This window comes from Schistocerca serialis, chromosome 12 (genome assembly GCF_023864345.2).
Source record: "Schistocerca serialis cubense isolate TAMUIC-IGC-003099 chromosome 12, iqSchSeri2.2, whole genome shotgun sequence".
Classification (NCBI taxonomy): domain Eukaryota; kingdom Metazoa; phylum Arthropoda; class Insecta; order Orthoptera; family Acrididae; genus Schistocerca; species Schistocerca serialis.
In genome coordinates, this window is record NC_064649.1 from 156,137,303 (window position 1) to 156,160,339 (window position 23,037).

Sequence of the window (23,037 nt, forward strand, 5' to 3'; positions counted from 1 at the left end):
CGGCCGTGCTCCCATTTCCTTACTGTCATCGGCATAAACAGGTCCGTGGATGCCCTGAATAAGGAAACGGGAAGGGGGAAACAACTGCCAGTACGACAACAGCGAAGACTTTAGTAATTCCAGATGTCTCGAGTGTGATTTTCGTTTTAAATGATTGCATTTAACTATCGACGACTTGGGTGACTGTGCATTACTTGAAGGTCAGCGGAAACAAATTGAAATTAGTTTCTGCAATATTGCAGATGGCATCCAATGTTTTTAGTACTGTGTGGCTGAAAATATTTGTGTGCATAGTTGTAAATTAAAGTTTTTCACATGTAGTAGTGTTTGACTACATTCACTAAATAGCATGTTGGTCACACTAAAAGGATACTTGTGATTTTTTCACTTAAAAGACATTATTTGTTTTCTTCCTTATGCATCAGGTTGTGAGTTGATGCTACTCAAAGAAACAAATAAACATACTTGAATTAAATCCAAAAACTGATGCCACTGATGTACAGGCGTGTGTTTTGGGTACACTCAGATTCCTGCAAGTGTGTGTCAGTTTTTATTTTCAAACAATGGAAACTCCAGGTAGGAATATCAACAACATAGGAAAAGATACGCTACAGGCCATCAAAATCGCTTCACCACGAAGATGACGTGCTACAGACGCGAAATTTAACCGACAGGGAGAAGATGCTGTGATATGCACATGATTAACTTTTCAGAGCAATCAGGTTGGCGCAGGTGGCGACACCTACAACGTGCTGACATGAGGAAAGTTTCCAACCGATTTCTCATACACAAACAGCAGTTGACCGGCGTTGCCTGATGAAACGTTGTTGTGATGCCTCGTGTAAGGAGTAGAAATGCACTCCATCACATTTCCGACTTTGATAAAGGTCGGATTGTAGCCTATCCCGATTGCGCTTTATCGTATCGCGACATTGCTGCTCGCGTTGGTCGAAATCCAATGACAGCAGAATATGTAATCGGTGGGTTCGGGAGGGTAATACGGAACGCCGTGCTGGATCCCAACGGCCTAGTATCACTAGCAGTCGAGATGACAGGCATCTTATCCGCATGGCTGTAACGGATCGTGCAGCCACGTCTCGATCCCTTAGTCAACAGATGGGGACGTTTGCAAGATAACAACCATCTGCACCAACAGTTATACGACGTTTGCAGCAGCATGGACTATCAGCTCGGAGACCGTGGCTGCGATTACCCTTGACGCTGCATCACAGACAGGAGCGCCTGCGATGGTGTACTCCTTTTTATTCTATGTTCCTTGGTGTACTCGACGAGGAACCTGGGTGCTCCAATGGCAAAACGTCATTTTTTCGGATAAATCGAGATTCTGTTTACAGCATCGTGATGGTCGCATCCGTGTTTGGCGACATCGCGGTGAACGCACATTGGAAGGGTGTATTCGTCATCGCCATACTGGTGTATCACCCGGTGTGTGCTATGGGGTGCCGTTGGTTACACGTCTCGGTCACCTCTTGTTCGTCTTGAAAGCACTTTGAACAGTGGACGTTACATTTCAGATGTGTTACGACCCGTGGCTCTACCCTTCAATCGATCCCTGTGAAACCCAACATTTCAGCAAGATAATGCACGACCGCACGTTGCAGGTCCTGTACAGGCCTTTCTGGATACAGAAAATGTTTGACTGATGCCCTGGCCAGCACATTTTCCAGATCTCTCACCAATTGAAAACGTCTGGTCAATGGTGGCCGAGCAGCTGGCTCGTCACAATACACCAGTCACTACTCTTGATGAACTGCGGTATCGCTTTGAAGCTGCATGGGCAGCTGTACCTGTACACGCCATCCAAGCTCAGTTTGACTCAGTGCCAAGGCGTATCGAGGCCGTTATTACGGCCAGAGGTGGTTGTTCTGGGTACTGATTTCTCAGGATATATGCACCCAAATTGCGTGAAAATGTAATCACATGTCAGTTCTAGTATAATGTATTTGTCCAATGAATACCCGTTTATCATCTACATTTCTTCTTGGTGTAGCAATTTTCATGGCCAGTAGTGTAGATTGCTATTTACAGTAGAAAAGACCGTCAAGTTGCACACAGGCATCATTAAAAGACACTCACATGTAGCTTTCGGCCACAGCCTTCGTCAGTAAAGAGAAACATTCACACACAAACACAAGCAAGTACACCTCACACACACACAGCTGCAGCATTGGCAGGGGTGTGTGTGTGTGTGTGTGTGTGTGTGTGTGTGTGTGTGTGTGTGTGTGTGTGTGTGTGTAGCAATCTATCTTTTCCTACACTATTCAGTTTTTATTTTATTTTTATAATTGGCTGTGAATCACGTCTTGCTCCACCTCGAGCAATCTTGTCCTTCTTATCATGTTGAACTGAAGTCAGTGCTTCTTCATGCTTCCAAAATCACTACGATTTAGATAACAAATGCGAACTCTTTCCAGCCTCCATTATCAGTTCAGACTTCCCATGACAACTGTAATTACGCCTCCTTACTTTAGTTACTGTTGTAATCACTGGCGTGAAGACTTGCTTTACACAGCCCTCCAATTTAGTCCATCCTTAGCATTCCTCTTCATGACCGGGTAACTTTTGTGCACTGCAGCTCTGTAGTCAAACCTTGGCCGTATTCTACATATAGACATATTTCTCTTTCATCGGAAAAGTTTTTCTTGCTCTTACTACTTTGTGTTTTATATTCTCTTTACTTCTGGTGGTGTCAGTTATTTTGCTAGCCAAAAATGGATCATTTTCAAATGAGCAATAGTATGCTGAATTTCAAACAAAAAAATTATTTATTCAGTAACAAAAGTTGATAATTCTATTATGTATATGATCACTTACAAAAAATGTTATACGAGTGACGACCATTCTCTTCAATACAGTTTTAAACTCTTCTACTTCTACATCTACATCTATATTTATACTCCGCAAGCCATCCAACGGTGTGTGGCGGAGGGCACTTTACGTGCCACTGTCGTTACCTCCCTTTCCTGTTCCAGTCGCGTATGGTTCGCGGGAAGAGCGACTGCCGGAAAGCCTCCGTGCGCGCTCGAATCTCTCTAATTTTACATTCGCGATCTCCTGGGGAGGTATAAGTAGGGGGAAGCAATATATTCGATACCTCATCCAGAAACGAACTTTCTCGAAACCTGGACAGCAAGCTACACCGCGATGCAGAGCGCCTCTCTTGCAGAGTCTGCCCCTCGAGTTTGCTAAACATCTCCGTAGCACTATCACGCTTACCAAATAACCCGGTGACGAAACGCGCCGCTCTTCTTTGGATCTTCTCTATCTCCTCTGTCAACCCGACCTGGTACGGATCCCACACTGATGAGCAATGCTCAAGTATATGCCGAACGAGTGTTTTGTAAGCCACCTCCTTTGTTGATAGACTACATTTTCTAAGGACTCTCCCAATGAATCTCAACCTGGCACCCGCCTTACCAACAATTAAATTTATATGATCATTCCACTTCAAATCGTACCGCACGCATACTCCCAGATATTTTACAGAAGTAACTGCTACCAGTGTTTGTTCCGCTATCGTATAATCATACAATAAAGGATCCTTCTTTCTATGTATTCGCAATACATTACATTTTTCTATGTTAAGGGTCAGTTGCCACTCCCTGCACCAAGTGCCTATCCGCTGCAGATCTTCCTGCATTTCGCTGCAATTTTCTAATGCTGCAACTTCTCTGTATAGTACAGCATCATCCGTGAAAAGCCGCTCATAACTCACGCCAACAGGCACTAGTCAATAAAACCCGTGTCGGCACAACTAGGAGTCGGCCATCTGAACAACTACTACTGCACGTATCGAGAGACTCGACCAGTTGTACGAGATATGGACAGTGTACCAGGAATGAATGAACATTTATTAACCAAATAAACATAGAATAGATCATGGAAAAGACGTGAGGCTAATTAGTGATAGAGAAGAGTGTGATATGAACTGTTTATAGCTGCCAAGAAATTATTGTATAAAACAGTGATGAAATCTCATGCAGTACACAGAGAACAGAACAAAATCCAGTGCCTCTCGCAGCTGGCGTAAACGTAGCAGCTGACCGTTAGTGACAGAAAGGGTAGTGTCTTGAACGGAGATTATGAGGTGCGTATCAACAAAGGAAAAACCACATTAATACAGGGTGAAAAGTATTTAAACCGACAAACTCTGGGAGGTTGTAGGGGACATCAAAACAAATATTTTTCCCTAATGTAATTTTTTCCTATGAGGAGTGTTTAAACCGGTAGAGGAAGATTTCTCTGGTGGCAAATTAATTAAACCAACAAACACTTTTCCATTTTTTTATGACCAAGGGACAACACATTAACACAACCCAGTTTCAGTTGCAGTAATTTTCAAAAATGCCTCCATTGACACGTAAACAAAGGTTACACCGTCGGATCATGTTCTGTCTGACACGGCCAAAAACCCCAGGAGTATCCTGAATTGTTCCTCTTCTGATGCGACAGGAGTTGCGTAAACAAGGTTGCGCATCGCTCCCCACACAAAAAAGTCCAGAGGGGACATACCTGGGGATCGAGCAGGCCGTGGTACAGGACCACCTCCGTCAATCCACGTTTCTGGGAACCGTCGTTCCAGGAATCGACGCACACGACGACTCAAATGTGCCGGCGCCCCGTCATGTTAGAACCACATGCGTTCTCTTGTAGGGAGCGGGACGTCTTCCAGCAATTCTGGCAATGCTCTGGCGACAAAATTGTAATAGCGCCTGCCATTTAATTAGACAGTCCCCAGCAACACTGATCCACACATTAACGAAGAACCGCTCTTGATGAGCGCTAGTAACTGTGGCATGCGGGTTATCCTCACTCCAGACATACGAACTGTGCATGTTGAAGATTCCATTACGCCCGAACCTTGCTTCATCGGCAAACAACATAGAGGATGGAAATGTAGGATGCATTTCACACTGTTCCAGGTCCCACTGCGAAAACTGTGCTCTGGGTGGATAATCAACTGGTTCCAGGTTGTGGACACGGTGTAAGTGAAATGGACGTAACAATTGCTGTCGAAGGACTGTTCTTACACTCGTCTGAATCGTCCCCATTTTACGTGCAATTCCAAGAGTGCTGATTGAAGGATCCCGCTCCACATGCTGCAAGACAGCTTCCTCAAATTGCAGCGTTCTTACCGTGCGACGGCGTCCCTGTCCAGGTAATCTGCTAAATGACCCGGTCTCACGCACACGTTGGTACACAGCAGCAAAAGTCGTATGATGCGGGGTACGGCGATTACGATATTGTTGTTGATAAACCCGCTGTGCAGCTCGTCCGCTGTGGTGCGCTACGTAGTACGCACCAACCATATCAGTGTACTCACTCCAGGTGTATCACCCCATTAGTAAACAGAGACAATGCACTACTACACTGGTGGACAGCAGTTGCCTACAACTGAAGAGTGTAATACGGCCCCCACCGGTTTAAATAATCCTCATAGGAAAAAATGACATTAGGGAAAAATATTTGTTTTGATGTCCCCTACAACCTCCCAGAGTTTGTCGGTTTAAATACTTTTCACCCTGTAGAATGTAGCCAAACTGAATCAGAAAGTTATGAGGGAATTAGGTGAGAAAATTAACACTGAAAGTGGTAGATGCGTTTTGTTATTTGGCGAGAAAAATAACGAGATGGCTGAAGTAGATAGAATATCACAAAATGCAGAGCTGACAGTAGGAGCAAAAGCATTCCTGAAAGGAGAAGTTTGTCAACACTGAATATAAATTTAAGTTTGAAACAAACCTGCCACGGGCATCTGCAGCTGTGGTAGAAGATCTTGCAAAAAGAACTCTGGCTATGACTGTACGATTATCTGTAATGTGACACGACCAGTTTTGTGGCCTATAGCCATATATCCTCAGGTATACATCAAAATAGAAAAAATCTGAATAACTCTCCACGTCATGGCATTACAGGCACAAAATCCTAATAATGACAGTCTGTAAACATACTCGTAATACCTGTAAGTCATTAAAGGAAGGTTGACAAAATCGTCACTAGTAAAATGGCATTGCCTACCAAATGCGGATAATTAGTTATAGAAGACGCCAAATGTGTAGATCGTCCTCCATAATAGAGAGGAAGAACATATAACAAATGATAAACAATACGGAATAGAGTGTCTTTGGAGAACAGCCCACACCAAACCGACTGTTTGCGTACCAACAAATCACATCCTAGTAACAGACATCGTAAAGAGTAACAACACGCTGGCTTCACTGAGCACACCGCAGAGCAGCAGTGCACAGAAAATAGTGCTTTTGTTGCGGCCAGTGCAACTTTCTCAGCTGCGTGTACGTACATAGGACGAGGTTTATCTGCTGCTCGTCCCATCTCGCAGTTGCACTCTCGGCACCAGCTACGACGCAAGTTCTGTGCTCCGAGTCTTGGTGCTCTGATGCACATTCATTGTGGCCGGTGCGTTGCTATTGATCATGGGGGCTGCCACTAGGGTGTCCTGCATAGTCTGTAGGTATTCAAACTGTTGGTTTGCTACGGGCTATTGTCCAGGGCCTCTCTATTCCATCATTTTTGGTATCGGTTGTAGGTTCTCCCTTGCTTTTTATGGAGGATGACGTATGCACCATTTGGCCCCTTCTATAACTATCGGCATTTGGCGGGCAGTGCCACTTTACCAGTGAAGGTTGGGTCACCTTTCTTCCCTACAGCGATATCTGTAATGACTTAAAATATTGCGAGTATGTTTAGTGCTTGTCGTTATCACGGTTTTGTGATTGTAATGTTATGATGTGGGACTCCTGAACCATATGGATAGTCATCCAGATATTTCTGTTTAGACATACACCTGGGGATGCGGCTGTAGGCCACATAACTGGTCGTGTCGCATCAAAAATTGTCATACAGTTGTCGAAGAATCCAGAAGATTGGAAGAGGGCACTAATTGTCCTGATATTCAAAAAGTGAATAGGAAGGATTGTAGGAACTACTGGGGTGTCACTCTGATTCCACACGGTGCCAAGGTATATGAAAGGATCCTGGAGAGCAGATTCCAAACTAGGGTTGAGAAATAAATTGAGAGGAACAGCACAGGTTCAGACTGAGCTAGCACGAGGAACACAACTATGATTTTGGGGAAGACCTCATGATGTCCTTTGTTGATACAGAAAAGGCATTTCATAGTGTCTGTAGAAGAAATGTCTGGGAAGCAGTAGAAAAGAAGGGAGTGGAAAAAGAGACAATAAGCAGAGTGGAGGAAATGTACAGAGTTGTGTGAAAGTGGGAAATAAAAGAACAGAGTGGTTTCAGCAAACAAGTGGTGTGAAACAAGGCAGTGTATTGTCACCCCTCCTGTTCACTGTGGTCTTCGGTGAGATAATGACTAATTTGGGAGAAAACACTGGAGAATACAATATGAAAGCAATGGTATTTCTAGATGGCATGACCTGAGGATATATGGAGGAAGAGATTTAGGAACACCTGAACACTTGGGAAGAAACTGTGAGAAATTTAATGTAAACAAATGTGAAATCGTGTTACAGCTAGAAACAAAGAAAGATAGCCCAAGTAATGGAACTGGAGGTGAACAGTTGAAGATGGTGGTGAGTGTCAAGTTCTTAGAAAGTGTGACAGAGCAAAATTGAAGAAATCAGGAAGTGATCAATGAACATGACAGGCAGAAGGCTTCCTGTGAAATGTCAGGAACCTGTTTTGGAATGAAGATGTAAAAGTAGAGAAGTGATACATAGAAGTTATTACACACCTAATACTGATCTGTGAATGTGAAACATGGGTAATGAAGAAGAGAGAGGTAAGCAGATTACAGTGATGTGAAATGAAGTTCCTGAGAAGTAGGATAGAAATAACAAGAAGAGATACGATGAGGAATGAAAGGGTAAGGGACATAGTGAAAGAGGAACACTTGTAGAGCAGGATGAAAAATCAAGACCAAGATGGATCTGATATTTAAAGAGATTGGAAAACAAGAGGATTCCCAAGAGATACACGAAATGGAGATGTGAAAGAGGCGACCACGAGGTAGACCGAGGGGTAGATTGCTGAAAGGTGTGTGTGTGTGGGCGGACGGGGGGGGGGGGGAACTGGACCATAGTGAACACAAGAAGATTGTGAGAAAACTGGATTAAATGGTGAGGCTTATTTTCCACCCAGCTCCAGCCGTACAGTTGTAAGCAGTGTACTTTTTGCGAGATAGATTTAAGTTTTAGGAAGTCTTTTCCGAAGATATTTGTTTGAAGTGCCGCCTTCTACGTATGTGAAACATCGACAATAAACATTTCGACCAAGAAGAGAGAAGTAGTTTTGAGATATAGTGTTACAAAACAACGGTGCAGATTAGATGAGTGGATTGAAAAGCTAATGAAGAGAGTCTGAATTAAATTGGAGAAAAATGGAATGAAGAGTTGCTGAATTAAATTGGGGAAAACTAGAAATATATGGCACAACCTGAGTAGAATGAGGGATTGCTTGACAGAACACATCCTGGGGCATCAAGGAATTGGCAACTTGGTAACAGAGGGAGGCTCGGGGGATTATAACTTGTAGCAACGGACCAAGGTTGGAATATAAGAAGCAGGACTGAGAGCATGGAGGCAGCAGTAACAGACCAAATGCAGTGATGTGATGAGCACAGGATAGACTAGTATGCAGAGCTGCCTCAAAACAGCCTTCACTATGAAGACCACAACATCATATATTCCTACTGGGAATCTTCCAAACACTCTTTGATAGAAATCCACCTATAAATACATTAAATTTGGAACTGACATCTGTCACAATACACTGAGGTTGTAAGCGCTAAGCAACCTTTGCAAAATCCCTTTGTCTGAATTTTTCAGAAGAATAATGTTAAAATTTCCACACACCATTGCTTGTTTCTTTTCTCTGATAGGTGGCATAATAACGACTTAAACATTTCAACTGTAAACATCTGTATCCCCACCCCCCAAAAAAGGAGCAAGGACATTAAAAAAGCTTTGCACAACAAAAGGAATCAAAGTACAATGTGCAAACAAATGCTGTAAAACGTTTTAATACGCTTCCACATTTAGTGTTTTATTAAATGTAATAAGAGGATAACAACCTAACAATGAAAAACACACCCATGCGATAATACTATCTGCTCCGTACTTTGGTGTTGCCCGTACACACTATCACAGGTAACTGTCTACAGGCATTCACCAAACTCTAATCCTTCCATTGGATTCCAAGAGGATAAAGCATAATTCGTCACTCCAAATCACTCATTGCCAGTCATTCAGTGTCTAGTGACATCACTCTTTACACCTCTCAATCACTGCATACAGAAATACGTGGATTGTGGGGAGTTGCTTGACCACTGCACACGTTCTCTTTAACTCCTACACAGTCAGTATGCTATCTCCACTGCTAGTGGCACTTTGGAAACTCAGAAGTGTTTCCTTTATCAGATTTCAAGCTATGTTTTATAACCACCCTCTGCAATGCTCGATGGTCCGGGCCCGTCAGTACGAGAGCTCTACCTGGCTTTGGTTTAGCTGTGTTGATTCATTGCATTGCATTTCACTTCACAATCACATCACTAACAGTCTACTATTGCACGGTTAGAATGTTCAAAATGTCCCTGCTTGTTACTCAGGTAACATCCAGCGGTTATTCCCTGTCCAAAGATACTGAGCTCTTTGGAGTGACCCATTCAGCTGTTCGTGCTTCTTTACTGGCAACTCAATGCTCCCCGCCACCTTTCATACTTGAAGGTCTGCCTCTTGAGACATATAACGGTCAATTCTGTGTTATGTAGGGCTGTCTGGATTGGGTAATTATATGCGCCATATAATGAGTTAGTACTGAAGAAAAGAATACAATGCTTTAGGTGATCACATCTATGCACCATTAGCTGACACCAGGCTTTGGTTAATAAACTTATATGAAGACTTGGGCTTATTATTTCAGTTCCAAGTGAACTATAATCTTAAGGGATCTAATAAATCTTAAATGCTATGAAACAAACTTTGCTATGAGAGCTGCATGTGCTGAAAAATTGAAAGTTAGAAATTCGCTGGCCCTAGTCAGGCACACAAGTCACAGATGGTCTGAGAGAGATGTGTCTAAACATTAACTCATTTATTGAAGTTCCTACTGATGCCTGCACATTCCTTCATACATTATGAATGCAAGCATCATGATGCACAATTCTCAAAATGAGATAATATAGGGATATGCATGCTTCTATTGTGGTCATAGTTAAAACATTCCATTCCACTCTAGGGGGTCAACTCAGATAGATGGTATTGACATGTAAAAATTACTGGAACAATGAGTGATTCAGACTGTACATATCTACAGGCTCTTACAAGTGTTTTCTGTGAAACACAGCAACTCCACTGCAGATGAACATGGTGGCAGCTGACTATGTAGACGAGAAACACACTCTTGGGAACACTAAATACATTCTGAAACAAAGTCTTCTTTAACATATAACAAGTGTGTATATGCCCCAGAACAAATGGAAAATCAGGGGAAAATGTATGAATTTCTTCACATTTCATTGTTATACATTTCAGATAAATTTTTGTAATTTAGACTGCTAAGAACTTATACTCTAACAAAGGGCGTTATTTTAGCCCGCTACTGCAGCATAATACTGCAACAATAAAACATAAATGAAAGAAAAACACCAAAATAAAACTTCACTTGCAAAGATCGCCTGTATCCAGACCTGTAATAGAAATTTATTCCATTTTTAATTGATGGCATTTACTTTTTACATGCTGCAGTATTTTTTAAATTTGCAAAAATTACCCTGGAAAATTAAGGTGTTTACAAATGATAAAATATATTCTGAGGTAAAAGATGGTCATGTATCTAGGAACAATTAATCTACTGCAATTTAAACATATTTTGATCTATAAAATCTTGTCAATGCTGCAATTAATCCTTTCAGACACTCTGGCTACAACTGTATACATCAAATTTTACTGACTTTTAGTTGCAACAGAAATATTCATCCACAGTGGAAACCTCAAGAACACATTTGTCAATGTTGTATCTTTTTATCATGTACATCTGCTGCCAATTGTTGGGCTTATCTATAAAAATATCAACAAGTCACTGTAGCACACATTGTATATTTCCAATATTTGTAGTAACCATGAGTGGGGTACACTATCAAAAGCTTTTTGGTAATCAGTGTATGCATAGTATAGTGACCTCTGTTTAGTTTTAGCTTGATATGTCAGCTCTGCATCTATTATCAGTTGCTCTTTACATCCTCGTGCTCCTTTGCAGCAGCCTTTTGTGGTGTCACTGCCAGACACCACACTTGCTAGGTGGTAGCTTAAATCGGCCGTGGTCCATTTAGTACATGTCGGACCCGCGTCTCGCCACTGTGTGATCGCAGACCGAGCGCCACCACAAGGCAGGTCTCGAGATATGGAATAGGACTCGCCCCAGTTGTACGGACGACATTGCTAGCGACTACACGGACGAAGCATCGCTCATTAGCCGAGCAGATAGTTAGAATAGCCTTCAGCTAAGTCCATGGCTACGACCTAGCAAGGCGCCATTAGCCTTACATAGTTTGATAGTTATCGTATGAAATGTCTCATCAAGAATGCTGTGTTCACATGAAGGAATAAAAGTTAAGTATTCGAGGAGCTGCATACTTTTCTTATTAGCATTCACTACTTATCCTGTTTCAGGATTCACGCCCGTCTGCGTTAGATAGCGTGCATTTCGGCCTCCTCTATCTACAAGGTGTTGGCACATTTGCCAACACATCACCTTTTTGTTCTTCATTTATAATTTTGTTCTGTGTTGTATGTGTCATTAATTTCTGTGCAATGACTGAAGTTAATATTTTGTATATTGTTGGTAGGCATGTTATGGGGCGATATTTTGCTGGGTTTGCTGTGTCTGCTTGATCTTTAGGTTTCAGATAAGTTATTCCATGTGTAAGTGTATCAGGGAATGTGTATGGGTCTGCAATGTAACTGTTAGATAATTTAGTTAGATGTGAATGTGTTGAGGTGAACTTCTTTATCCAGAAATTTGTTATTTTATCTTTTCCAGGGGCTTTCCAATTGTGAGTAGAATTAATTGCTTGGGTGACTTCATGTTGCAAAATTATCACTTCAGGCATTGGTGGTATCATCTTGTATGTGTCTGTTTCTGCTTGTATCCACCATGCATGCCTGTTATGTTGTACTGGGTTTGACCATATGTTGCTCCAGAAGTGTTCCATGTCTGTTATGTTTGGTGGATTGTCTATTTTAATGTGTGTGTTATCTATTGTCTGGTAAAATTTCTTTTGGTTTGTGTTGAATGTTTGGTTTTGTTTCCTTCTATTTTCACTTTTTTTGTATCTTCTAAGTCGTTTGGCCAATGCTTGTAATTTCTGTTTCTTTTCATCTAATTGCTCTATCGCTTCTTGTTGTGAGATTTTACCTAACCTTTTTCGTTGTTTTTCCGAGATTTCATTTCTTATAAATTGTGTTAGCTGTCCGATGTCTTTTCTCAGTTTTTCTATTTTGATCTGTAGCCTGTGTTGCCATGCTGGTTTTGTGGGTTTCTTCTGTGTGTTGGTTGGTTCTGATCTCTGCATAGTGTGTATATTTAGTGTAGTGAGTGCTCCTATATAAACCAGTAGTTGTAACTCTTCCATAGTTGTGTTTTCATTTATTTTGTTGTGTATGATTGTGTTGATAGTTTTTATTGTTGTTTCGACTTGTGGGTTATTTGGAGGTCTTTGCAAGAATGGTCTAATGTCTGTATTTGTGTCTTTGTATTCTATATATGTCAGCTGAAATTTTTCTTCTATATCTAACATGTGTGTCACTTTGTGTTCTATTTGTGCTTGTTCTGGTGGCTGTCTTAAGATTTCGTTTTCCTCTGATTGTTTAATTGATGCCTGTTGTTCTTTGTTTGTTTGCTCTGGGATGTTTGAGTCCATTACTGTATTTTCTTCTTCTTCTTCTGATTGCACATTATTTTGTTCCAGTATTTGTTGTACTTGTTGTTTGATGTTTTCTAATTCTGACTGGGGTATCCAGTTATTTTTGATTACTACACAGATCTGATCAGTTAGTCGTTGTTCTGTTAAAAATTTTAATTCTGGGTATTATTATTATTATTATTATTATTTTGCGTGTGGTAAATATTGAATGAACAATTTATTCATTCCAATACCGAGTATTTGAAAATAAGTTACTTTAGCCCATAAAAAAGCCAAGTGTACGAATTATAATTTTTGTATAAATTAAATCTGACATCATTTAAAAAGATCACCTAAGAGCTTTACAGCATATAGAAAATCTTTCCTTCCTCCAGAAAACATTCAGATCTGAAAGTGTTAAAAGTGTATTTCTAACATTATTATTCTATTAGACACTAATAATCAGAAAGTGAAATCAAATTAAGCATACATATTATTAAAAACCCCTTACAAGTTAAATGCATTTTGAAACAGGTGCTGTCTACAACAATAAAACGCTATCCCACACTCATACCAGTTGCAGTGTATGGACAACAAAAATACAATTTTCAATAATTTGTGTAGCTTTTGACTGAATTTAACGATGTAAAATGCTGCCATAATCTACTCATCATGAAGTATAATGTTATGTTAAAAGTTTAACAAGTGAGACAAATATTACTATTAGAAACTGTCTGTTTCTCTCGAGGCTACGTAACTAATGGCCCATAAATACCTAGAGTATATTCATTCAGTATATAAGAATTTGAGTACTTTGTGACTTCCGACAAGCTTTAAATATAATTTCAAAGCTATACGAAATATTTTCTCGCTGACACCATCCACAAAATGACGGAAAGAAAAAAATTATCGCTTTCTACATTTTCTCTATTCATGCAGAGAAACTTCAGCATCAGGAATAACGTTTTAATTTATTACTTCCTTACTACTACTTCTGTTCGCTGAATGTACCTGCGAATTTACACTTAAGAGCCAAAGAAACTGGTATACCTGCCTAATATCGTGCAGAGCCCCCGAGAACACGCAGAAGTGCCGCAACACGACGTGGCATGGACTCAACTAATGTCTGAAGTAGTGCTGGACGGAACTGACACCACGAATCCTGCAAGGCTGTCCATAAATCTGTAAGAGTACGAGAGGGTGGAGATCTCTTCTGAATAGCACGTTGCAAGGTATTCCAAGTATGGTAAATAATGTTCACGTCTGGGGATCAAAAATGGTTCAAATCGCCCTGAGCACTATGGGGCTGCACTTCTGAGGCCATCAGTCCCCTAGAACTTAGAACTACCTAAACCTAACTAAGCTAAGGACATCACACACATCCATGCCCGAGGCAGGATTCGAACCTGTGACCGTAGCGGTCGCGCGGTTCCAGACTGCAGTGCCTAGAACCGTTTGGCCACTCCGGCCGGCTATGTCTGGGGAATTTGGTGGCCAGTGGAAGTGTTTAAACTCAGAAGAGTGTTCCTGGAGCCACTCTGTAGCAATTCTGGAGAGTGGGCTGTGCATTGTCCTGATGGCATTTTCAGAATGCACCATGGACATGAATGGATGCAAGTGACCAGACAGGATGCTTACGTACGTGTCACCTGTCAGTCGTATCTAGACGTATCAGGCGCCCCATATCATTCCAACAAGATGTGAAAGATGATTGATATTTAGAGTGTGTATGTGTGTGTGTGTGTGTATTTCAAAATGAATGTTGAAGCAATTTGCAGTGTGTCGCAAGCACTACTCGCAACTCCTTCTCAGATCTCTAGTGTTACGCTATCTGCTAGAAATGACGTCTATGATTTGGAATCAAGTCTTTCCATTCAACCACATAAATGCGTTGGATCCTATGGACAAGTCCTCTAATGATTACAGTCACTAGTCAATCACATTTCTGGCACTCTCCTATCTCGAAACAAGCCACCTTTCTCGAACCTATGTGCTACAGTAAAATTCCAACATGGTTTTAGATAGCCCCTATGCATCTTGCAGCTACCCCTCAGACTTTACTGTATCGTCCCTGCAGCTTTGCGCATGTGATTGTTCCAATCTTAAGTTGGAACTGAGAGAAGTCAGAGAAAGGCGTATCTACCACCTCCTGCAACCCGTGTACAAACAGGCAAAACTGAGTTACTGTGACAGATCTGTGTTTTGACCATTCAACGGAAATGAAGCCTGCTCATTCAACATGAGGTAGTATAAAAGATAGTACGGCAACTAGGGGAGGGACGAGGATTTTGCTACTGCACTGTGGTGCTTCTCTAAACTATAAGCAGGTACTACAGGTCCAAATCCCTCAGGGGCCATTTACATCTATCACCCCAACATTCTATCATCGTTGTTCTGTACCATTCACCAAAGAAAAATAACGAACTATAAAAGCTCCACTAACTTTATCCGATACAGAACTTGATAAGATTTTTACCACATCCCTCCCCTACCATACATCGAAAACAAATACAGCTTCTGTGCCGGCTGCGAGCACATGTGACGATCCTATTAAATATACAGGTACTGATCCACTGCACAGACCAGTTTAAAGTTTCATCACATATACTGTAGGAGGATGAACGTATCCCACAGCCTATACTGTAAGTCGCAAGAGACGCTCCCTGTGACCCCGTGTCATTGTTTGACTTTTCTTTTCTCTTTTTTTTCCCTGCTGTAACACGCTCTGTACACTGCCATACATTTTGTGATATATGTACGAATGGTGTAAGAGGGCTATGTCTGCAGCTGATTTTAAGTTACAAATGACTGACAAAAGAAAAATTTGGAGTAGGAATTAAAATCCATGGAGAAGAAATAAAAACTTATAAGTTCGCCAATGACATTTTAATTCTGTCAGAGACAGCAAAGGACTTGGAAGAGCAGTTGAACGGAATGGACAGTGTCTTGAAAGAAGGATATAAGATGAACATCAACAAAAGCAAAACGAGGATAATGGAATGTAGTCGAATTAAGTCGGGTGATGCTGAGAGAATTAGATTAGGAAATGAAACACTTAAAGTAGTAAAGGAGTTTTCATATTTGGGGAACAAAATAACTGATGATGGTCGAAGTAGAGAGGATATAAAATGTAGACTGGCAATGGCAAGGAAAGCGTTTCTGAAGAAGAGGAATTTGTTAACCTCGAGTATAGATTTAAGTGTCAGGAAGTCGTTTCTGAAACTATTCGTATGGAGTGTAGCCATGTATGGACGTGAAAAGTGGACGATAAATAGTTTGGACGAGAAGAGAATAGAAGCTTTCGAAATTTTGTGGTACAGAAGAGTGCTGAAGACTAGATGGGTAGATCACACAACTAACGAGGAGGTATTGAATACTATTGGGGAGAAGAGGAGTTTGTGACACAACTTGACTAGAAGAAGGGATCGGTTGGTAGGACATGTGTTGAGGCATCAAGGGATCACCAATTTAGTATTGGAGGGCAGCGTGAAGGGTAAAACTCGTAGAGGGAAACCAAGAGATGAATACATTAAGCAGATTCAGAAGGATGTGGGTTGCAGTAGGTACTGGGAGATGAAGAAGCTTGCACAGGATAGAGTAGCATGGAGAGCTGCATCAAAGCAGTCTCAAGACCGAAGACCAGAACAACAACAGTAGACGACATTTATTGAAACCATGAATTGAAACTCTTGTTCCTACCCAAGCTATAACATGCAGTGCGTCTGAGAAAATGGTGGGCAACAACCTGTGGAAGAACGATTAATCACGCTCTCTCTGTTCACGGCAATTGAAGTTGAGTTGTACGAGCAAACTCAGACGGAAAAATATCAGTTTCAGCGGTTGAATCGAACTGTAATGTGTCGCTTTCATCAGTTACCTGGAACTATTCTCACACTGCCTATGAAAGGGGACAAAGAGATACCATCAAACTACAGACCGATTTAACTTTTGCCAGCATTCTCAAGAATTTTAGAAAAAGTAATGTACAGGCAGCTTCTTAACCATCTGACCACAAATAACATATTATCAAGAACACAGTTCGGATTTCTAAAGGGTTCTAATATCGAGAAGGGTATTTACACCTACAGTGAAAATGTACTTAATTCATTAAATAACAAGTTACAAGCAGCAGGTATTTTCTGTGATTTGTCAAAGGCATTCGACTGTGTGAACCACAATATTCTTTTAAATAAATTAGAATTCTATGGTGTCTCAGGCAGTGCTGCAAAATGGTTCAAGTCATAACTTGCTAACAGGAAACAAAGGGTGTCAGTGCAAGAGACTAGTGAATTAAGTCATCAGTCATCACCAGAATGGGAAGAAATTACATGCGGTGTCCCACAAGGATCCATCTTAGGGCCATTGCTTTTTCTTGTGTACATTAATGATCTCTCATCAGTTACACTGCCTAAGTAAAGTTCGTTTTGTTTGCAGATGACACAAGTATTGCAATAAATAGTATGTCTACTGTAGTTCTAGAAAGATCTGCTAATGATATTTTCATGGATATTAATAAATGGTTTAAAGCCAACTCACTGACATTAAATTTCGAAAAGACTCACTATATGCAATTCAGAACCTGTAAGAGGTTTCCACCCTGCATATGCATAAAGTATGAAGAAGAGCAGATGGAAATGGTTGACAGTCTTAAATTCCTGGGATTACAACTCGATGGTAAATTCAGTTGGGAGGAGCACACCACAGAACTACAGAAACGCCTTAACAAATCTGTATTTGCAATTCGAGTGTTGGCAGACATAGGCAACATAAAAATGAAAAAGCTTGCATACTTGGCCTACTTTCATTCCATAATGTCATATGGTATAATATTTTGGGGTAACTCTTCAAGTGAAACAAAAGTTTTCAGAGTCCAAAAGCGTGTAATAACTATTATTTGTAGAGTAAATTCACGGACATCCTGTAGAAACCTCTTCAAAGAACTGCCTCTCAGTATATTTACTCCATAATGAAATTTGTCCTAAATAATATATCTCTTTTTCCAACAAACAGCTCAGTTCACACATACAATACCAGGAACAAAAATGATCTGCACAAGGACTTAAAAGCACTTACTTTAGTTAAAAAAGGGGTCCACTACTCAGGAACACTCATCTTCAATAATTTGCCAGTAAATATAAAAAATTTAGTTACAAATAAAGATCAGTTTAAGAGGAGCCTGAAAGACTTACTAGTGGCCAACTCCTTCTACTACATTGACGAATTTTTTAATAGAAGCAAATACTGTATTGTATATATTCATACTACTAGCATTGTTATTTCAGCTTTAAAAAAAATTGACATATTCTACATCCATGAGGATCTCCTCAGCACGGATCTATGGAACGAAAAACTAATCTAATCTAATGAGGGATGTGGCGAGACCAACCTATAAGCCATCCTGGTTGGCACTCTTTTACAGTTTATAGACGACACAGGGAGACTCCAAACGAAAAGTCTGGCCAGGTGCGAGATGTACTCTTGGACTGAGGGTTCTTTACAAAGTTAATCTCTGTGTATAAAAAGGACTGTCCTGACTCAATGACTGACTGACTGGCTCATGATCGCCCAGCCCAAACCGCTAAGGATAGGAAACTGAAATTTGGAGTATGTGTGGATCTTATGTTGTAGGCGTCGTTTAATACGGTATTTCTCGAAACTCCGTCCCTAAGGGAGTGAAACAGGGGATGAAACATTTTTGATAATATTTAATTGCGAAAGCATTTTTAAAGCTAGATCTCTGAAAATTGGTGTTTGGCATGTAACCTCCCCCTCACTTATCGACCTTAATGACAGTGAAAAATTATACCGCATGTACCTAATGGAAATTTGGGGAAAGCAATCGTCACCGAAGTTACTTTGTCGGTAAAGAGGGAGGAAAGGGTTACATCTAAATGAAAGGAAAAATGCAAATGAAACTGGTGGAAATTAATTTTGAAAAGGGGTAAAGTTAATAAAGAAAATAAATGTGCGGCTGTTACGTTAACAGTTAACTAGCGGTAATTATATATTTTTAGATTTGGGGGAAATTACAGTCGCCAGTCCTAAGGGCAATTACTATAGTAACTGAAAAAGAAAGGTTATTACACATATAATTAGCACTAGAAGCGTGGCAACTGAAGGTTGACACGTGTAGTGTGAGAACTGAAAGTTTGTCAGAAGTAATAAATTTCGCTACACTCTGACTTAATTTAGCAAAAGAATTAATAAAACCGGAAAATCGAAAGTTAATTTAGTGACTGAAGTTAATACTGAGTTTTCTTTCTGAAGCACAACGAAATTCAGTAAAATATAGTTAGTCTTGGGCTACCTCAACAATCATTTCAAAAGCTCTTTGAATCCACACAATTTAGAAATAAGAGATTTAACTTTGAACTTGAACTAAATGATTCTGAACGACTAACAATAGTAAAATTTAGTACGTACCAAGCTGAGCTGCAGTCACAGGTAAGCTAAAATATGCTAACAAAACTCCCACTCTTAATTTGTTCTTGTTTAATCTAAATATTATAGCCAGCTATGAAGACTTTAACTGAACTTTGAAATTAAAGCAGTGAAATAGAATAATATTGTTTTAATGCTGGCGTTTGAATTTCAGCGACACTCGGGTTCATTCCAGAAAAGGAACGGACCCTGCTTGGTAATGCAATTGGGACAATGAGCAACAAAGGTTCATGCTACATTGCTGTAATTTTGTGATTTGAACAGTTTGAAAAGCTGAGGTCTGCCATACAGTTCTAAAACTTCATGTGCTTCCAGTCTTCCTTGTTGGTTGATTGAAGGTTTGAAGCCGTCGATCGAGGAGGTGGCGACAGTCACTCATTGTCGGCCGTCGCTGTTGCAGAAGCTGGATGTTGGCGCGCCTCCTTCTCGACACGGTCACCAGGCGAAACGGGCTCTTGATGTGCGCGAGCTAATGCTTCCCGTCCGCGACACCGTGTCAGAAACTATCATCGCAAGTCGAGCGCAATTACATGTTGCCAAACCCCGAAAGCGCGGCAACTCGCGGGAGCGTGACACAACACACCTGCTCCACTCCACTACTCCAGCCAGACTCCCTCTGCTCTGCCCGCGCTCCACGCGACTGAGTTAACACTACCAAAGATCCTAAACAGTTTGGTTCTCCACACGACCTATCAATGTATCCGTTCGATACCATAGTTTTCCCTAGGCCAGACCCAGCGTATAAATACAAATAATATTCATAAAAGAAACCAATTACACATCGACATAAATGCAAAAATAAATATATACAAATAGTAAAACAAATACAATATATAAAGACACAGAAATGTCATATCTTGAGGTAACAAAACAAGGGAAAAAATTATAGTACAATAGATGGAAATAGGAGGATATGCATTTCCGGCGTTACTCGTGCCCCACATTGTCTGAGGATGTTCGTGTAACCTAAAGAGGCTCAGAAAACGTCCCAAAAAAGAAACAGCGGAAATGGATATGCTCAAAACATCAACAAAATTTAGCATTCGTCTAAGCATAAATCAATTTTTAGACCATAATAATTGAGTAGAGACACTCCTAATCTTATTACACTCTGTCATCTTGCACAAAATAAAACAGGTTGATAACATATTAAAATTCACAGGAAACATAGAAAATGGTTTAGCTATTCCAAAATCATTAAAATTCTTAACACTATCAAGAAATGGAATTCTAGTTACAAAATTAACCAGAGTACATGGTCATAAAAAACAGGTATATTAAAATACGCAAATTAATAATTAATTACATAGAATACACATTTTATATAACCTTTTCATAATTAATATTCTCGTCATGAGAGTCCACTTAAGGCTAAACAAGAAAATAATATACAGCAGATCGACAAAAAACAAATATTGGCAACAGAATTCTTTCACATAGGCTGTCCGGGAAGAAAAACAACTCCGCCTTCCGTACCCGCAAGTACAAAGAATGCCGACAGCGGCACAAGAGCCGACAGCGGCTCCGCCTCGCCAGTATTGTTGCGCCCGCCTGTGCGGCACGCTTGACCTCACTCGCCTGTGTAACGGCATCTCCAGAACGTCCGTTTCACCGAATTCTTTCGGAAAAACTCACTCCCGAGTAATCTCAAGGAGTCCATTAACACTATCACAGTGGATAACTCAACACTGTCCATCATCACACGCATGTACTAGCCTGAAACTTAAAACAGCGTCTAAGTACATCGGCAATGACTGGTAAAACACATATTTATGAAATCTTACAGCTAGTTACAAAATCATATTTACATTCCTTAATCTACTGTGACTCAGCCGAAAACTTAAACTAGCAGCTTGGATTTTTATATTGACAAATAATCACTCTCTCTTAAATCATTTAGTAAAATTAATTACTTATTAATTGCAACTTCTTTAATGTCCTCTTGCTCAGGAAAAAGCATGGCAATCTAGCAAATCGTTTAGTATTACACTCTATATTTACATACTGTACAAATTATCCATTCTGTGGTATACATCAATCCTTGGTTGGTACAATTTCAAGTCTACAATGTTCCGTATACCTAATAGTTTTCCTGAGCTTGGATACTGTAAGCAATAACCGTTTGTGTGAGGTATACCAATGACTTTATATGGTCCATTATAAACAAACTTAAATTTAGAGATTTCATTGTCCATCTTGCTCGATTTCTCATGAGCTTTTACAAGTACAAAGTCTCCGATTGCAAACTTAGCAAAACGCGCTTTGGCGTCATGACGACGTATGCGAGCATCGGCTTTTAGCTTCATTACTTCTCGCAAACGATCTTTTTTCACACCAATCCTAATGTCAATCCGTGGAGGGAATTTGATTATCTCTTCCACTAGTCCCGGTTTGTCTGAAAACACACTCTTATTCTTCATTATCACTTCATACAGGCCTCGTCTTTGTTCGTGTGTTACGTTTGACACACCATCTACAGTAGTTTCCAATTCACTTTCTACACTATTGTCAATGCCGAGATTCCTCACGTTACAGTAGTTCAAATTCATACCTACGTGAACGGCACTCGGCCAGTTAACAATGTGTATAGGCTGGTGCTGCCTACGCACACCATCTCCTGCCTCGTCAAAACTAACTACTATTGTTTTATCTTGTGACGTCCATGTCAAAGTTTTGCTTTCGCAATTAATCACTGCACGGTACTTTAATAGCCAATCTAACTCGATAATTACTTCGGTAGTTAAGTCTGGCACGACGACAAACTCTTGTTCAAATCGTGCCCCACATATCTCGAAGTTGACAAAATTCAGTTTTGTGACCGGTTTACTGGCCTTCCCAGTAGCACCGATAATTTTCACTCCTGTTACTGGCATAACTACGATGCCGGGTCTGTCTTTCAGTAACTCAAATATTTTCCCAGATACAGCACTCAATTCTGCACCGGTGTCAATCAACACGTTTAGTTGTAGGTCGTGCATAATAACAGACACTACTATCTGTCTACACTTGTCCTCGACTGCTTCTTTATTTTCCCATAATAAATCCTCGTCTATATCAATGTCATTCCAGAAAAAACCATCCGGCTTTGAGCCTAAATCCGGCTTATCTGGCGGCTTTTTCAGCCTCTGTTCACATATAGTTTTAATTTCAACACGTTTGTCTTGAGGCTTAGTCTGTAGCTTCGCCTCCAATACCGAGACCTTTTCCTGTAACTCGTCATCTAGTGAGTGTTGCTTTGCTATCAATTCATTAATTGTCACCTTCGTTGATTCCTCTTTGGTCAGATTGATCTCATCTGCCAATCTACCTGGAGGAATGTGCCCAGTAGTATCTGCAATTACTTCCTCTGGATCTGCGCAACCCACACTGCTATCGTCTGACCGTATAATGTCAGCTCTAACCTCATATACGTTGTAATCTATGTGCTTTTCTACCAATCGTGTCCGGCTATCACTAAAATTCTCGCAATCTTTCTCCTTAATACTCTCGCAATGTTTAAACTGGAGGTTTGCGTCGGATGGGTCGGCTACTTCTACCACTATAACTTTCGGTAAAGTCTGCCGGTTAGGGCCAGAACTTTCCGTTACTACCTCAACATCTAACTCCTGCGGGACGAAACACGACGAATCTTGCTCGTGCTCCCCATTAACATCAACTGTTTCTGGTAAAGTCTGCCGGTTAGGGTCAGA